General features: G+C 48.3%; 2 protein-coding genes and 1 non-coding gene across 10 annotated transcripts in view; 2 read left to right on the forward strand and 1 right to left on the reverse strand.

Annotated features, from left to right (window-relative positions):
- Positions 1–945, reverse strand: part of LOC115639058 (beta-1,4 N-acetylgalactosaminyltransferase 2-like) — a 48,715-nt gene extending 47,770 nt beyond the window's left edge. For all 8 annotated transcript variants that reach the window (XR_003997587.1, XR_003997589.1, XR_003997590.1 and 5 more), the window contains exon 1: positions 872–945. The gene's annotated coding sequence lies outside the window, so the exon portion shown is untranslated. The remainder of the gene's footprint in view (positions 1–871) is intronic.
- A 324-nt stretch (positions 946–1,269) lies between these two features.
- Positions 1,270–16,550, forward strand: part of ABI3 (ABI family member 3) — a 52,269-nt gene continuing 36,988 nt past the window's right edge. Inside the window, exons 1-2 of the mRNA XM_030541209.1 lie at positions 1,270–1,291; positions 3,994–4,308. The gene's annotated coding sequence lies outside the window, so the exon portion shown is untranslated. The remainder of the gene's footprint in view (positions 1,292–3,993; positions 4,309–16,550) is intronic.
- Positions 12,515–12,586, forward strand: TRNAQ-UUG. The gene has a single exon. It is a non-coding gene; the product is annotated as a tRNA-Gln (tRNA).

Here is a 16,550-nt window from a genome sequence, read left to right on the forward strand (position 1 = left end):
TAGGCAGCTGGACTGTGGAGAAATCAGGGAAGGAAGAATTCTTCCCTTGACCTAGCACTCACTACACCAGGGGATTTTCACACCCCTGAGTGACATAGCTGAATCGACTCAACTTTTGAATGTAGACCTGGCCTCAGTAACTCAAGCGATAAGGAAAGATGGAGAATGCTTTGTATTTGTTTTGCACATTTTGTTTTCAAAGCCCTGTGCAAACACTTTATCAGCTTGGGCTTCTATTCCTGGCAATACAAGGGATCTCAAGGGCAAAGCTTTGTAATATAAAAATCACTCTTAGAAGTGAATAGAGACATATGGTACTTACAGGAACAAATAATTCTCTATTCAGGACAACAGATTTAATAAAATACCTAAAAGTAAACAAGGGGTACATCTACACTGCATAGTTAAGGCTGGCCCCCGGGGCTATGAAATTCCATTGTAGATGTTCAGATCCAGGCTGGAGCCTGGGCTCTGAAACCCCACAAGGTATGGGGAGGCGGGTCTCAGAGCCTGAGCCTCTGGCTCCAGTCTGAATGGCTACACTGAATTTTTCAGCCCCACTATACCCCTGTGAGCCAGAGTCAGCAGACCTGGGCTGAGACTCAGGCCTGGAGGCTTTATATTGCAGTGTAGACATACCCTATGAATCTTAGCTGTATCTTGAGGCTAAAGAAATTATTGCAGGTGCAAATAATGATGCAATTTTAGAGAAATATCATTGGTTTCAAGGGGGGTAGGGTTCTGCCTTTTTAAAAATGTATTTTATACCAGTATAATTGAGCTCAAGTTCTACCCCCTAAATGCTGAATCTTCTCTTCCTGGAGATTTCTAAAGCTAATAAACTAGAAGCATCATCAGACAAGTGACTTACATTTTGGCGTAGTCTAGCTTTGATCACATCCGTGGACTATTATAGAAATCCAGAGCCGATGCTCAGCCTCTGGCTACTTCAACTGAAAGTGCTGCATCATAATGACAAGCAACTGATAACCCTCTGGCTTCTTCACGCTGATGCCTCAGCCAGCTGTGCATAGTGATTATTTTTTATAATGTAACAAACTCATGACCATTCACTGTGTGTGTCATAAACAGATAGCTAAGGGTTAATGTCTCTTTCACCTGAAGCACCTGACCAGAGGACCAATCAGGAAACCGGATTTTTTCAACTCTGGGTGGAGGGAAGTTTGTGTCTGAGTCTTTTGTCTGTCTGCCTGCTTTCTCTGAGCTTTGGAGAAGTAGTTTCTGCTTTCTAATCTTCTGTTTCTAAGTGTAAGGACAAAGAGATCAGATAGTAAGTTATATGGTTTCTTTTCTTTGGTATTTGCATGAACATAAGTGCTGGAGTGCTTTGATTTGTATTCTTTTTGAATAAGGCTGTTTATTCATATTTCTTTTAAGCAATTAACCCTGTATTTGTCACCTTAATACAGAGAGACCATTTGTATGTATTTTTTCTTTCTTTTTAAAACCCGTTGAAGTTTTTTTTTACTGGGAAATTTCAGGGAAATTGAGTCTGTACTCACCAGGGAATTGGTGGGAGGAAGAAATCAGGGGGAGATCTGTGTGTGTTGGATTTGCTAGCCTGATTTTGCATTCCCTCTGGGTGATGAGGAAAGTGCTTTTGTTTCCAGGACTGGGAACGGAGGGGGGGAGTCACTCTGTTTGGATTCACAGAACTTGTGTCTGTGTATCTCTCCAGGAGCACCTGGAGGGGGGAAGGGAAAAAGGATTATTTCCCTTTGTTGTGAGACTCAAGGGATTTGGGTCTTGGGGTCCCCAGGGAAGGTTTTTCAGGGGGACCAGAGTGCCCCAAAACACTCTAATTTTTTGGGTGGTGGCAGCAAGTACCAGGTTCAAGCTGGTAACTAAGCTTGGAGGTTTTCATGCTAACCCCCATATTTTGGACGCTAAGGTCCAAATCTGGGACTAAAGTTATGACAGTGTGACCTGGAGATAACTCTGATGCTTCCCCCAGGATGCAAATTCCCGTGCACTAAGATAAAAGGAAATTACTTAGCAGTCCATGACTCATTCATTGAACAGTTCAGGAAGTTTTCATCACTGCCAGCAGAGAGCAGCAATGCACATACCCAGGAGCCAATCCACTACAATAACCATTATTTTCCAATTGAGCAGAGAGGTTCTCAACCTTTTTCCTTCAGAGCCTGCCCTCCCCCTATGCTATAAAAACACCATGGCCTAGCTGTGCCACAACAACTGTTGTTCTCCATATAAAAGCCAGGGCCAGCATTAGGGGGTAGCAAGCAGGGCAATAGCTCTGGGTCCCCAAGCCACACGGCTTCCCTGCAAAGCTAAGTTGCTCAGGCTTCGGTTTCAGCCTCGGGTGGTGGGGCTTGGGGACCCAGGCTGCAGTCCTGCACGGTGGGTCTTTGGCTTTCTGCCCTGGGCTCTAGCGAATCTAATGCCAGCCATGCTTGGAGGACCCCCCAGAAACCTGCTCATGGACCCCCAGGGGTCCCCAGATCCCTGGTTGAGAACTACTGCAATAGAGGATTCCTTCTAACTTCTTGCTTGACACACTTTCACTTTGAGAAGTCTGTTGTGTCACATCAAAGCAAAATTCTGTGCTTATTTTCACAGGCTTTTGAATCCCATATATGTACAGATGTAATCCCTTGTTCATTGGCAAGCCCTGTGAAAGCTAACAGTACAGTATGTCTGCTGGCAAGGTGCACTGTTAAACAATAGACTACTGTGATTTTGGGTTAAAAAAGTTAGTTTTTTGCATCAGCCTAGGATGAGCGATTGTCAGTTTCCTTGAAGGGAGTAGGGAGGTGTTGTATGCACAGGGGAGCTGAGGCAATGAGCCTCTCTGAACAAAATAGAAATTAACAATGAACAGCAGGAGCACCTGGGACAGCTTGAAAAATTAAAGGAGTATAAAGCACAGCAGGATTAGGGTATCAGAGGGGTAGCCGTGTTAGTCTGGATCTGTAAAAGCAGCAAAGAATCCTGTGGCACCTTATAGACTAACAGACATTTTGGAGCATGAGCTTTCATGGGTGAATACCCACTTCCTCAGATGCATGTAATGGAAATATCTAGGGGCAGGTATATATATGCTAGCAAGCAAGCAAGCTAGAGATAACGAGGTCAGTTCAATCAGGGAGGATGAGGCCCTGTTCTAGCAGTTGAGGTGTGAAAACCAAGAGAGGAGAAACTGGTTCTGTAATTGGCAAGCTATTCACAGAATTAGGGTGATTCAATTACCAGTTGTGATTATGCAAGCAGTAGATAATTCCTGTCCTCTTTATCCCATGCTTTAGTGCAGGAAGAAATTCCACCAGCTTCGTTGCTGATTGATGACTTGTGCTGGGTGCAGTTGGGTGATACTTCTAGGTTCTGAGGTCTGGTCTAAATTACAAAGTTTTCCTGACACAGCTCTGTCTGCTAGGAATGTGGAAGAAAATCACACCCAGATACACACTTACAACCAATTCTTATTAACTAAACTAAAATTTATTCAAAAAGAAAAGGGAGAGAGAATTGGTTAAAAGAACAGTATACATACACACACGAGTCAATCTTGAGATGCACATTCACAGCAGAGATGGAGTGCTCGTTGTAGATGTAACGAGTTATTTCAGAAATAGTCCATAGGTTATAGTCCAATGTTTATACTCAGGGCGGTCCAGTCAGAACTGGGATCTCAGTCCTTCGGACGTAGGCCTCCCCTGTATGAGATCTCAAGCAGACCTGTGTTAGGTACAAGAACTAGAATGGATAAAGCAGCAGGGAGCCCCCTAACAATCAACGAGCTCTCAGTCCTTTACTGTGAGACCAGCATCTATCATCAGGTTGGCTATCACCCCCCACCATGTAATTTCCCTCCCCCTTCCTATGATGGATAATGATAGGAAAATGAAGCCAGGCGTATGTAAACCAAACAGAAAATGTGTATTTGGGGAGATGTATACAAAGCGGGGACAAGCGAGTAAACATTAACTGAAATGTATTCTTCTATGGGTACAGTAACCTAGTGAACGCATGGTGTGAAGCCAGCACCCAAATCAATACCAGAGGGGATACAAGGTCAGCGTGACATACATATATCACCCGTCTGTCAGTCGCTCAGGACCTCTATCTCTTAGCTCGCCTCGAGAGAGGAACACTGGGGCAATCCCTCGTTGGTCTGTTCTTCCTCAGTGACAGGTTTCCGCGACAACGGCGGGGCGACTGAAGGCGGATGATAACGGCTGTGACAGGCTGTAACTGGTCCGGAGTCTAGATGGCCTGTTGGCGCGAGACCCGCGCACCAGCCTCTGGGATGGGCAGCCATTAACTGAGGTAACTGCCGGCCTTCTAAAGATTGTAAAATTCTTCGGGGAAACCCCGTAGAATTCCCGTGCAAAACTGGGTTGAGCTGGTACTGGTTTACCACTGTACCGCTGCTGACCATTGGAAAGGGCAGGAAATATTCTAGCTGAGGGAATGGCTACACTTGCAGCTGTACAGCGCTGCCGCGGGAGTGCTCCCACGGCAGCGCTTTGAAGTGTGAGTGTGTTCATGGCGCCAGCTCTCCCAGCGCTGCAGGTACTTCACCTCCCTGTGGGGATTAGCTCCCAGCGCTGGGGCACTGTTTACACTGGCGCTTTACAGCGCTGTAACTTGCTGCACTCAGGGGGGTGTTTTTTCACACCTCTGAGCGAGAAAGTTGCAGCGCTGTAAAGTGCCAGTGTAGCCAAGGCCTAACCCTTGGGTCACATGACCAATATTCCATTTTAGATTATAACATGGATGCCACCCAAATACAATAAACAATGATAACCCAAACACAAACGTTAGGATTTTGCCCCTAACACCTGAGATGACAGGATCAGGACCCATGGGTCTTTTATACATTTTCAGGCCTTCTTTAACAGGTCGGAGTCCTTAGGCAAACAACAGGCAATCAGGGTGACTTTGAAGTAGGTTTATTTCCTAAGCATCACCAGTAATTAGCTACATGAATTAACATAAGGCACTTTCCTGTTTTTCCACCATTCACAGATGATTTGCTTTACATTTCAAGGAGAGATGAATACAACAATATCCTTTATTTGCAGTTCATTTAAATGTTAAGATGCTCTTTTGATCTCTGAATTAACAGAATGCAGCATAGACAGGGACTGTTTGATTATATTGTTGGCCTCTACCAATATATATGTAAATACACAAAACCACAAACATTATTTCCCCATATGTTTTTAAGGGTTGAATCTGAGTCATTTATCCTGCAGGATGTTTAATACTTTCTGGTCAAGTGTCACAGGGAGGCTGTGAAGAAAGGAATTACAGGCCCCAAGAGATGATTGGCTCCACAAGTTGGTTTGGGAGATCAGTAATACCCCATCAAGCCTTTCATCACCTTTACGACTGTTGCCTGTCAAATCCAGTCCAGGATAGAAAATAATTACCGCCTGATGGCTGTTAGCTGTCTGTCCCCACCTTTGAAAGATGAGCTTTGTCATCTCAGGCTATCTCCCTGTCATGTGCTAACTTGTCTCTCTAAGATCTACTTTTTCGCCTCTCTTTTGACTAAACTCCTCTCTAACCCAGGCTGGTGACTCCTTGGCAGTCACCAGGGGCGGCTCCAGGCACCAGCATGCCAAGCGCGTGCTTGGGGTGGCAAGTCGTGGGGGGTGCTCTACTGGTTGCTGCGAGGGCAGCAGGCAGGCTGCCTTCGGTGGCATGCCTGTGGAGGGTCAACTGGTCCCGCGGCTTCGGCGGACCTCCTGCAGGCGTGCCGCCAAATCCGCGGGACCAGGGACCTCCCGCAGGCAAACTGTCAAAGGCAGCCTGCCTGCCGTGCTTGGGGCGGCAAAATGCCTAGAGCTGCCCCTGGCAGTCACCTGTGTAGCAAGGTTGCTCAGCTGCTGCTTATAGGGTATTTATTAGACCAACAGATCCTAGCATCTTTCCCTAACATCACCTCCTCACAAGAAAGCTTTTGCAAATTTAAATCTCTCTGGTGGCTTCTTTATCACTTATTTACCCCATGATCCAGTCTCATTACTCTTTCCCCTGTCGCTTCCTTGAACATATCTACACACACACAAAAATTGCCTGGGTGGTCTTGGGAGTAGCATTAAAGCCTAGAACCAAGAGTTCATTGGAATGCCAGCATCACTCTCTTCCCTTGTGATGCTTGCTAAGCCCAAGGTACAAGGATCTGGGTGTATAGGGAAAAAAATCATCATGAGAATAAGTTATCTGGATAGTCAGACCAGCATGAAACCAGAACCAGCAGAAGGAGCTGTGTGTGTGGTGGTGAAAAGCATGTGGAACAGTGATAGGCTGCTGGAATCCCATGCTGTTTCCATATTCAGGAGTTGCAGCAGGCCAATTAAAATGGAGGAAATGTAAGATTTTTTTTTTAAATGAAATCTTGTGGCTCCTGTTGAATGTGCCCTGCCATGAAGGGTCCATTATGGTGCTCTGATACCATGAAGAAGGCGTGAAACCTAAGAGGACTCCTCTACTGGTGGAGAGCAGCCCAGATCCAGCCCTGTGCTCACCTGTGGTGTAAGAGGCCTATCAGGAGAAGGCCACATGGAGCATGTTATCCTCTGGCAATTCTTTACTTGCCTGAGCCCAAGGGATGTCCTGGGAAGTGTAGGGTAAGTTAGAGCAGTCCCTAGGTTGCTCTAACTCAGCAGTTCTCATAAACTGTGGGACATGACCCCAAAGTGGGTCACGACCTCCTTTGAGCAGGGTTGCCGGGGCTGGTTTAGACTTGCTGGGGCCTGGAGCTGAATCTGGAGCCCCATTGCTCAGGGCTGAAGCCAAAGCCCAAGGGCTTGAGCCCTGGGCAGTGGGACTCAGGTTACAGGCCCCTTGCCTGGGGCTGAAGCCCTTGAGCTTCAGCTTTGCCCCCCTGCCTGGAGTGGTGGGACTTGGGGTTTGGTGCCCCATACCCGGGGCAGTGGGGCTTGGGTGGGCTCAGGCTTTGATCTCCTGTCCTGGGGTCGTGAAGTAATTTTTGTTGTCAGAAGGGGGTCGCAGTGCAATGAAGTTTGAGAACCCCTGCCTAACTGACTCCCAATCTGAACACAAGTAGCCCATTCCTGAACCCAGCTGACAATCTGGGCCATTAGCTTTCCTTTCAAGTTTGTAAAACTATTGTTTCCATATAATTATCACTCAACAGCAACATGCATATGGAATGGGGAATGGAAACAATACTTGGTGGCTTGCCAGAGCAGAGAAATCATTTGCTTGGGCTTTACCAATGCTTTCAAGATCTGAAGGCACTGAGCCAGAATTCATGAACAATAGCACTTTGCTAGGTTCAGAGCTTGCCCACGCAACAAAGGCTTTGCTGGAATCACTATATCAGCAAAGCCCTCTAGCAGAGATGCAGCATATACCAGCAAAAAGACTTCTTTTGCCAGCATAGTTAAACTTCCTCCCTGAACAACATAAACTATGCTGGCAAAAGGACACGTTAGCCAATATAAACTGCGTCTACAGAGGGGCAATTGCCGGCATCGCTCTGTTGGTGAAGGCTGTGATTTTTTTTCCCCACATTCCTATCAGAAAGAGCTGTGTCAGGCAAACTTTGAAGTTCAGACCAGGCCTCAGAACCCTAGAAATACCACCCAAGTGTGCCCAGCACAACTCATCAGCCTGTCAACCAGCGACGAAGCTGGTGGAATTTCTTCCAGTACTAAAGCATGGGATAAAGAGGACAGGAATTATCTGCTGCTTGCACAATCACAACTGGTAACTGAACCACCCTAATCCTGCTATGCTTTATACTCCTTTAATTTTTCAAGCTGTCCCAGGTGCCCCTGCTGTTCATTGTTCATTTCTATTTTGTTCAGAAAGGTTCATTGCCTCAGCTCCCCTGTGCATACAATACTTCCCCACTCCCTTCAGCGAAACTGCTAATCGCTCATCCTAGGCTGATGCAAAACACTTCTTTAACCTGAAAAATCACAGTAGTCTATTGCTTAACAGCACACCTTGCCAGCAGCCGTACGGTACTGTTAGCTTTCACAGGGCTTGCCAATGGACAAGTGATTAAGTCTGTACATATAGGGGATTCAACAGTCCGTGACAATAAGTGCAGAGTTTTGCTTTGATGTGACACAACAGACTTCTCAAAGTGAAAGTGTATCAAGCAAGAGGGTAGAGGGAGTCCTCTATTGCAGTAGTTCTCAACCAGGGATCTGGGGCCCCCTGGGGGGCTGTGAGCAGGTTTCTAGGGGGTCCTCCAAGCATGGCTGGCGTTAGACTTGCTTCAACCCAGGGCAGAAAACCAAAGCCCCATCATGCAGGGCTGCAGTCTGGGTCCCTGAACCCCACCACCTGAGGCTGAAGCCCCAGTTGCTTAGATACAAACAAGTTACACATCACTCCTGACATACTGAGGTACAACCCCTCTATATGTTAGGGTGCTGCCTCTCTCCTGGTACATGCTGGTTTGAACAAAACAACTCTATTCATCATATTATCTTTTTGACCCTGTGAGCCTGTTCCTTATTATCTCTGTGGAATGTGTTAGTATCAGAGTGTTCTTGATACGATCCTGGCACATATTTATATCTCTAGTGTCCAGTACCTTTTAGGTATGTGTGTTTTTGCAACATCAGCCCTTGCCTTGCCAGCCTCTGAGCAGGGCCTGCCTCTGGCTCAGTTTAACCTTGTTCTATGTTAACAAAGTCTTGCCTGTTACAGGCCCTAGGTCTCATACTGGGCCTCTGATACAAGGGTTTATGTCTCAGGGCCTCATCTTACTACAGGGGGTAGAACTTGATCTCAGTTATACTGGTATAAAAACCATTTTTAAAAAGGCAGAACCCCACACCCCTTGAAACCAATGGTATTTCTCTGAATTTGCATCATTATTTGCACTTGCAATAATTTTTTTGGCCTCAAGATACAGCTAAGATTCATGGGGTATGTCTACACTGCAATAAAAAGCCTCCAGGACTGAGTCTCAGAGCCCAGGTCAGCTCACAGGGGTGGGGTGGGGCTGAAGAATGCAGTGTAGCAATTCAGACTGGAGACAGAGCTCAGGCTCTGAGACCCCCCTCCCTACACCTTGTGGGGGTTCAGAGCCCAGGCTCCAGCTTAGATCTGAACATCTACAATAGAATTTCATAGCCCCGTGGGGCAGCCTCAACTATGCAATGTAGCTGTACCCCTTGTTCACTTTTGGGTGTTTTATTATATCTCTTGTCCTGAATGGAGAATTATTTGTTCCTGTAAGTACCATACATCTCTATTTACTTCTAACAGTGACGTTTAAATTACAAAGATTTGCCCTTGAGATCCCTTGTATTGCCAAGAATAGAAGCCCAAGCTGATAAAGTGTTTGCACAGGGCTTTGAAGATATAACGCACAAAACAAATACGAGGTTGCCAGGGCTGGCTTAGACTTGCTGGGGCCAGGTGCTGAAGCCGGAGCCCCACTGCCCAGGGTTGAGCTAAAGCTGAAGCTAGGGCAGTGGGGCTTGGGTGGGCTCAGGCTTCGGTCCCCCCTCCTGGAGTCAGGGCCGTCCTTACCCATATGCAAACTATGCAGCTGCATAGGGCACCAGGAAATTTGGGGCACCAAATTGCTCCAAATTTCCTGATGCCCTACGCAGCTGCGTGCTGCTCCTCCAGTGGCCAGCCCGTTCCCCCGGATGGCTGAGTCAGCCAGGAAAGCTCCTCCACTCCCGTCCTTTCCTCATAGCCCCTGCCCTTGCTTTGCCCCCACTCTGTCTCTTCCCACCCCTGCTCCGCCCCAGCCCTGCCCCTGCTCCGCCCCAGCCCTTGAGGTACATCCTGGGGGACTGCAGCAGGGGTCGGGTGCACCCTGCACTCATTGGGTGGCGGGAAGTGGAGCGACCTAGCCCCAGCCTGCTCTGTGTTGCCAGTGAGTGCTGAGGGGCGGTAACCCCTTGCCCCCCAAGTCCAAGGCTGGGAGCCAGGGGAGCAGAGCAAAGCGGAGCGGGCTGGGCCAGGTCACTCCACTTCCCATTGCCCCATGAGTGCGAGGTCGAGCCTGCCCTACAATCACCGGGTGGTGGGAAGTGGAGCAACCATTCTGCCTTCTCGTGCTGGGGGGCGGTTTCCCCTCTACCCTCCAAGCCTGCTCCTGTCCCCACAGACCTTGGGCACAGCGCCCCCCGTGGAGGTCTGGGGCCAGTCTCCCCTGCCAGCCATGGGGGCAGGGAGGAGCTGCGTAGGGTACCACAATGTCTAGGGAGGGCTCTGCCCCCATCCCCTGCTTTGTGAGGGGGAAACAAATATTAAAGTCTCTTTACAGGGCTCTTTGTGGGGAAGACACTCCATGAAATTAGAGTTCATGACCGAAGATGCAATAATAAAGCAGAGAGGGCAAGGGGCCTATATCAAACAATGCTGGGGGTGAACTCTCAGTACTGCTCAAGCCAAACTAAGTGAGCAGTGTGAGAGGTTACAGCAAGGTATGAAGTGCCACTGATGCACATCACATCTGCCTCACATACACTACAATATAAACCAGGGGTCTCAAACTCAGATCACCACGAGGACTAGTACATTGGCCCGAGGGCCGTATCACTGACACCTTTTTATATAAAGGTACAAAAGCCCCCTCCTCCCCTCTGTCCTGGCCCTGACCCCACTCCACCCCTTCCCATGAGGCCCTGCCCCCGCCCTGCCTCTTCCAACCCATTCCCCAAAGTCTCCACTCCCTCCCTGCCCTTATTCCATCCTCTTCCCCAAATCCCGACCCCTGCCCCACCTCTTCTCCAGCTCTGGAGACAGGCAGTGGAGCTGGGATGCTGTGCACTGGGAGTGAGGGAGGCGTAGGGTGACCAGCTGTCCCGATTTTACAGGAACAGTCCTGATATTTTAGGGCTTTTTTTAATATGGGCTCGTATTACCCCACACCTCCTGTCCAGATTTTTCACATTTGCTATTTGGTCACCCTAGGAGGGTGGGGGTGAGTGGTGCTTGGCGGCCGCAGGAAAATAACTTGTGCTGCATGTTTGAGACCCATGATATAAATGCTTAGTATCCCAGTGCTGCGAAGTCAGTGCCCTCTGGTGGAGGATGGCTTTTTAAGACACTCCTCAGAGTCCTATCCGTCTGGTGAGGAAGGATTTTGCTGTCTGCCTGATGACCCATTCCCTGCTTTTTAACTACAGTATTAGAGTATGCTGCCTTAACAGTCTACAGAATGCAAAATCTTCCTCCCAGATCCCTGCAGTGGAGCCTGGCCCACTGGTCTCAACTTTAGGAGCCAAGTTACATGCATCTGAGGAAGTGGGTATTCACCCACGAAAGCTCATGCTCCAAAACGTCTGTTAGTCTATAAGGTGCCACAGGATTCTTTGCAACTTTAGGAGCGTTTGAAAATCCTTTCTCAGAAGGAAATGCCCCATCTGCCACTGCAGTTTGCTGATGTTAGGGAAGCAGAGTATCTCGGCTGTGCTGCAGCTTGGGACCCCGAGAGAAGAGTTGGTAACGCTGAGTGTGAGACTGCACCTTTCTCTCCCTTTATATACTGCAAACAGTCTTCCACAGGCATAGTCCCAACCACTTTTGCTTGCAAGAGTGTTATTGCAGCATTTAGGGACATCATTAATATATTATTTCCCAACAAGGGTTTGCACGGAAAGCAAAATCCTCTTTTTGGATCTACACGCTGCAGCTCAACTCTGCTAGCCTGCTCTCTAGCTCTGATAGGTGCATGTCCTGAGAGCAGATCAGAGCCAGGATGTGAGCAGAGAATTTCATCCTTGGAGAACACAGCTGTTTTCCTGTCCCTCAAACCAAACCAAGACACACCTCAGTGCTCTATAGCCATGGTTGAAATATTGCAGCTTGCAGCAGTGTTGGTGCAGCTGCAGGGACAAGTACTTTTTAAATAAGTGTTTCCACAGATCAAAATCCTCTTCTTGGTAAAGGTTCAATTATATCTAAAACAGTGGTGGAGGGAGGACTAGGAGACAGGGGCGGCTCTAGACATTCCGCAGTCCCAAGCACGGCAGCATGCCGCAGGGAGTTTGACGTGCTGGGGCCTGGAGCCGCCCCTGCCAGGAGAGACTGCACGAGTCCTCACAAACGCTGGGGAGGGTCTCATCTGGCTTTTCTCGGGTCTGCAGCTTTGCCTTCTGTGGGGTTACAATGGCTGCATAATTCTCCAGCGCCCACATTCTGCTGTCCAAGCGTGAGAGAGCCCAGCACGGTTCACGCGCAGGCGATGCAAGTGCAGAAGTATCCCCCTCCAGCTGCACGCCACGGGAAGCAGCCAGGCTCCCGCTAGCTCCCTAGTGTCTCCGGAGCTTGCAAGCCTGCAAAGACAGCACGTGGCTTGCAGAATCTTTTTGCAGCATTTAACCAGGGCTTTCTGCGGGGAGCAAACTGCCCTCTGTAGGCTGCAAGTGTGAAAAATGGGGACAGCTGGTCACTCTATTCCAACAGCCCTGAATGGGGGAGAGGGTGCTGCGGGGGAAAAGGGCAGGAAGGGTGTTTTCCTGCGAGGCAGCTGGTAGTGGCTGAGGAAGGTTTCCAAGCCCTTTACTAGACAGCTGGTCCCATGGTGTAATGGTTAGCACTCTGGACTTTGAATCCAGCGATCCGAGTTCAAATCTCGGTGGGACCTCTGGGGACTTTTTGCCACCCAGTCCTTAGTAAATTCACAGGCAGAGTGGAGTCGCGTGCTAGCCGAGAGGGGGACGAGCCCCAACCTGCCCCTCGGCTAAAACCAACAAGGAGGGGAGCTAAGCTTGGACTCCATTTTGTATATAGGGAGCAAACGGTACCCCGGCATCTTCTTGCGCATGCGCGGGGAGATAGGGGCGTTACCGAAGAAATCCGAGTGACGCCGAGGGGCCTGGCCCCGCCCTCCCCAGCGCAGGTTGGCTGAGTGAGGGCGTGTGCCCGCCTTCCCCGCCCTGCTATTGGCTGGCCAGCGATGCCTTTTCTCGCATTGGCTACTTTCCTGTGTGCGCCGGGTTCGGAGAGGGGAGGTCGCGCGCCGGCCGCAGCCTCTTCCCGCCCTCGCCTCACTTTGGAGCCTGGTCTCCTTTCGCCCCTGTGCTGTCACGTGGGGTCTGCGTCTCGCTCCTTGGCGTCCCTCGGCGCCCCCCCCTTAGCTCTGACCCCCAGGTTCATGCAGGGTCACAAGGGGGCTTGGAATCCTGCCTCCCTCCTCCCCCCCGTTCCCAGCCCTGCCTGGTCTGGCTCCCCCCAGCCTGAGGCAAGCGGCTGCTCTGCTCTGGGAGGGAGGTATCAGGGCTCACGGCTGAGGCAGTGTGGCCTAGTGGGCTGGTCTGGCATTTGGGAGACCTCAGTTCTGTTCCCAGCTTGGCCGTTAACCTCCTGGGAGACCTTGAGCAAGTCATTGTCCTGCTCTGTGCCTCAGTTTCCCCTCCCCATTCATCAGTCTAACTCAGTGGGGTAGGTGCCCTCTCACCTCCCTGCCTGGTTTTTAGAGGGGGTGAATCACCATTGACTTGGACTGGAATGATGGATGCGCAGCGCTCTGAATAAGCAGGCCCTTAATTAACGTGCCTCTTTTAACCAGGTGTTTGTCACAGCTGGCTGATGCAGTGGCTTTGAAATACTGCAACTTCTTGAAGCACAGCTTCAAATCCCAGAGTCAGCTCAGCCCTTCATCCATTGATTCACTACTGTCCACTCAGGAGTAGGTCCTTCAGGATGTGATCTGCACAGACACTGAAGCCCCCGGTGTTATTTCTTATGACTGGTTTGCTCCCCCAGTTTCCTCTTCCCCCAATGCTAGGTTTGCTGTGTGCCATGGGCAGCTGCATTTCCGGAGTGTTGTGTGCCATTAGAATGAGAGATGCTAGCAAATTTTAAAATGCATCATGTAGATTTCAGGATGATTTTTAAGGGCCGTTGATATGTGGAATGGGGAAAAGCTGTGTAGCAAGAGAAAGGAAGCTATTTGTAAAGAGACGGTAGCACTTCATCAGTTGCCATCCTGACATGCATACAAATGAAATGTTGGAGTACTTCAGTAGCTATCCTGGTATTTCAAACCAAAATTGCTCTGACTAATTACAATGACTAACCCTAACCCTAGTCTGCAGTGAGATAACTGGTTCTCTCTTTCCTGCCACCTGGATAGATACTACCACCAGATGGCAGACTGGCCACAGGTGGAGATCTGGCTGATTTTGTGACTCTTGTCTGTCAGCTGCTGAAATAAGGATTGAGTGAGGCCACTGCTTGTCTTTTGTCTATGACCACCTACCTTTCCTCTCTTCACTTGTTTGCAGCTGGTTCTGGGGAGCATCTCTGAATTGCAATATCTGTGTCAATGTTCAAACAGCTGTTGCTTCATCCTGTGAGTCTGAAAATGGGGGCAAAATGCAGACCGACAAATGAAGATTTGCCCCCAAATGGGGCTGAGACCAGGGAATCAGCTGATTTGGGAATATGGCAGGCAAAAAAACCTGAAAACACTAAATCCTGATGGAGACACTTATCCTTTGCTCTTACTAGGATGTTAATTTCCAAGTACAAATCTGCAACAGTTTGCCACTTTCAGTGTAGTTCTATTGCAGAAGGTGGCTAAATAAAAATGCCCCCCTTAGTCAGCAGATCTATGCTGCACACCCTCCAACTGTATATATTCAGAGTCAGAAGTGTGGGTTCTTAGTGGCAAAAATAAGATTCTACTTCTCTTAGCTCAGCTGAAACAACACAGCAAAGAGATGGAGCTGGGTTGTCGTCATTAACAGAATTTTTAACTAAATTCTAATTGTGGGGTCAAACTCTGCTATGTTATACCAGTGCTGCACCTCCCTCCCCCTCAGCCCAGCTATAATGGAGTTACATCAGTGTAAATGAGTGCAGGATGTAAAGACAACAGCATTACACAGGTGAGGGCAGAATCTGACTTACTGTTACTGGTGATGATGTATGTCAGAAATAACCCAGCTTGATACTCAGATCCCAAGGCAGGTTTGGAGACTGGCCACTGTTGGTAAGCAGAACAAACTTAATTTGGAGTTGCTGAGAGAAGATAAACGTGAAGCCCTGTGGTAACATATCTGCAGAATTGCTTTTCAGATTAGAGCTCCACTCTTCATTTGTGCATCTTTTAAAGGGAGACTTGCAGGTTGTGGAGGCGGAGCTATGTTGCACCATTGGCTTTTAAGCAGAAGTCTCCGTGGAAAAGAGAGAGCAGTTCTGCCTAAAACCAGATGGTATAGCTGACCTGCCTGGGTCATTACTGGGATTTAAATCTGGGACCTTCAGATCTAAAAGCATGACTCTTCTCTTTGAACTAAAGGACTAAATCACCTAGGTGGAAATAATATTCTTTTAAGCATTTTGTATGGACAAGGCACTAAATCAGAGCAAATGCCCATGTTCTTTTAGACTGGGTTACACAGGCATTATAGGATACCGGACTCTTTTTTAAGGAACCTTCATATTGGCACAAACAAGGTTATTTTCCTTCAATTTTCTGCAGAAATATAGCTATGTAGCAGCCTGAATCATAATGGCCATGGCTATAAGCAAGGAGTTAGCATGCTGTGCACATTTTAATTTCCTGAGGGCAGCACTTCTTGTGTCATGCTGGAAGGGTGACTTTGGTTCCCCCCCCCCCTCACTATTAATGCATTGTTAGTTCTTACCACCTACTGAGTCTGCTGCCTCTTTCTCCGCAACTGTGTTGTATGTATGATCCTGGACCTTGGAAACCCCACCTGCCCTATAGAACACTTCTGACCTGCAGAGGGTATTCCATTGACTAACATTGACTTCCTGTACCAAGCTGATGGAATCTTAAAAGTTCCAGGATTAGAGTTGCTTGGTTGCTTCAGGAGATTCTAAGGACGCTGCGGGCAGGGTTCAGGAGGCCCTTGCTTAAACAAATTTCAAAGGCTGGTTACAACCCCTGGTTTCAGTGCTGTTAGTAAATCCTTTGTAAAGACCAGAAGCTAGTCAAACAGGAAAGGCCCAGAAACCCAAATCCCTTTAATACAGATTATTTCACTCTGACGCAGGTTACAAGGAGCTTAGCTTTGATTAAATAGGTCAATCTGCTTTGAGAACAGTAATACCTGGGTATATTTGATCTACCTCCCCTCTCCCCTCCGTCTCAGATTGGAAACGGAGACAAAGAGCAAAGCTCTTATCTGTCAGTGGGCAAGTTTTAATATTTCATAAGTGCCTGATGGTGACATGATGGGTGACATATTCCAGCAGAGGCTGTTGGGAGAGGAAGATTTGGGGGATGAGAAACTGGGTCTTGTTTTTAACCTGAAGATGTTTGTCTTGATTAGAAAACAGCATATTGTGTGTGTTGATTGGAAAGACCCTTTGAAAAGATGTCTGATACTTCGCCCTTTCAGTGTCAACAGTGTGCCAAACCTCACTAATCCTGACTCAGGCTAAATTCCCATGAACTTCAGTTGGAATTTCACTCAAGGAAACATTGCTGGGCGATTTTGCCTTCTGACAGGTTAACTGAGCAGGGGGTTCTATGTTCCAAGCTGTAAAATCAGGAACAGGTACTTCTCAAAACTACTACTAATACCCCCCGCCCAAAAAAAAGGGGGGGGGGGAAAGATGAGCAATGTTTAAAA

The sequence above is a fragment of the Gopherus evgoodei genome, chromosome 23 (genome assembly GCF_007399415.2).
Source record: "Gopherus evgoodei ecotype Sinaloan lineage chromosome 23, rGopEvg1_v1.p, whole genome shotgun sequence".
Taxonomy (NCBI): Eukaryota; Metazoa; Chordata; order Testudines; family Testudinidae; genus Gopherus; species Gopherus evgoodei.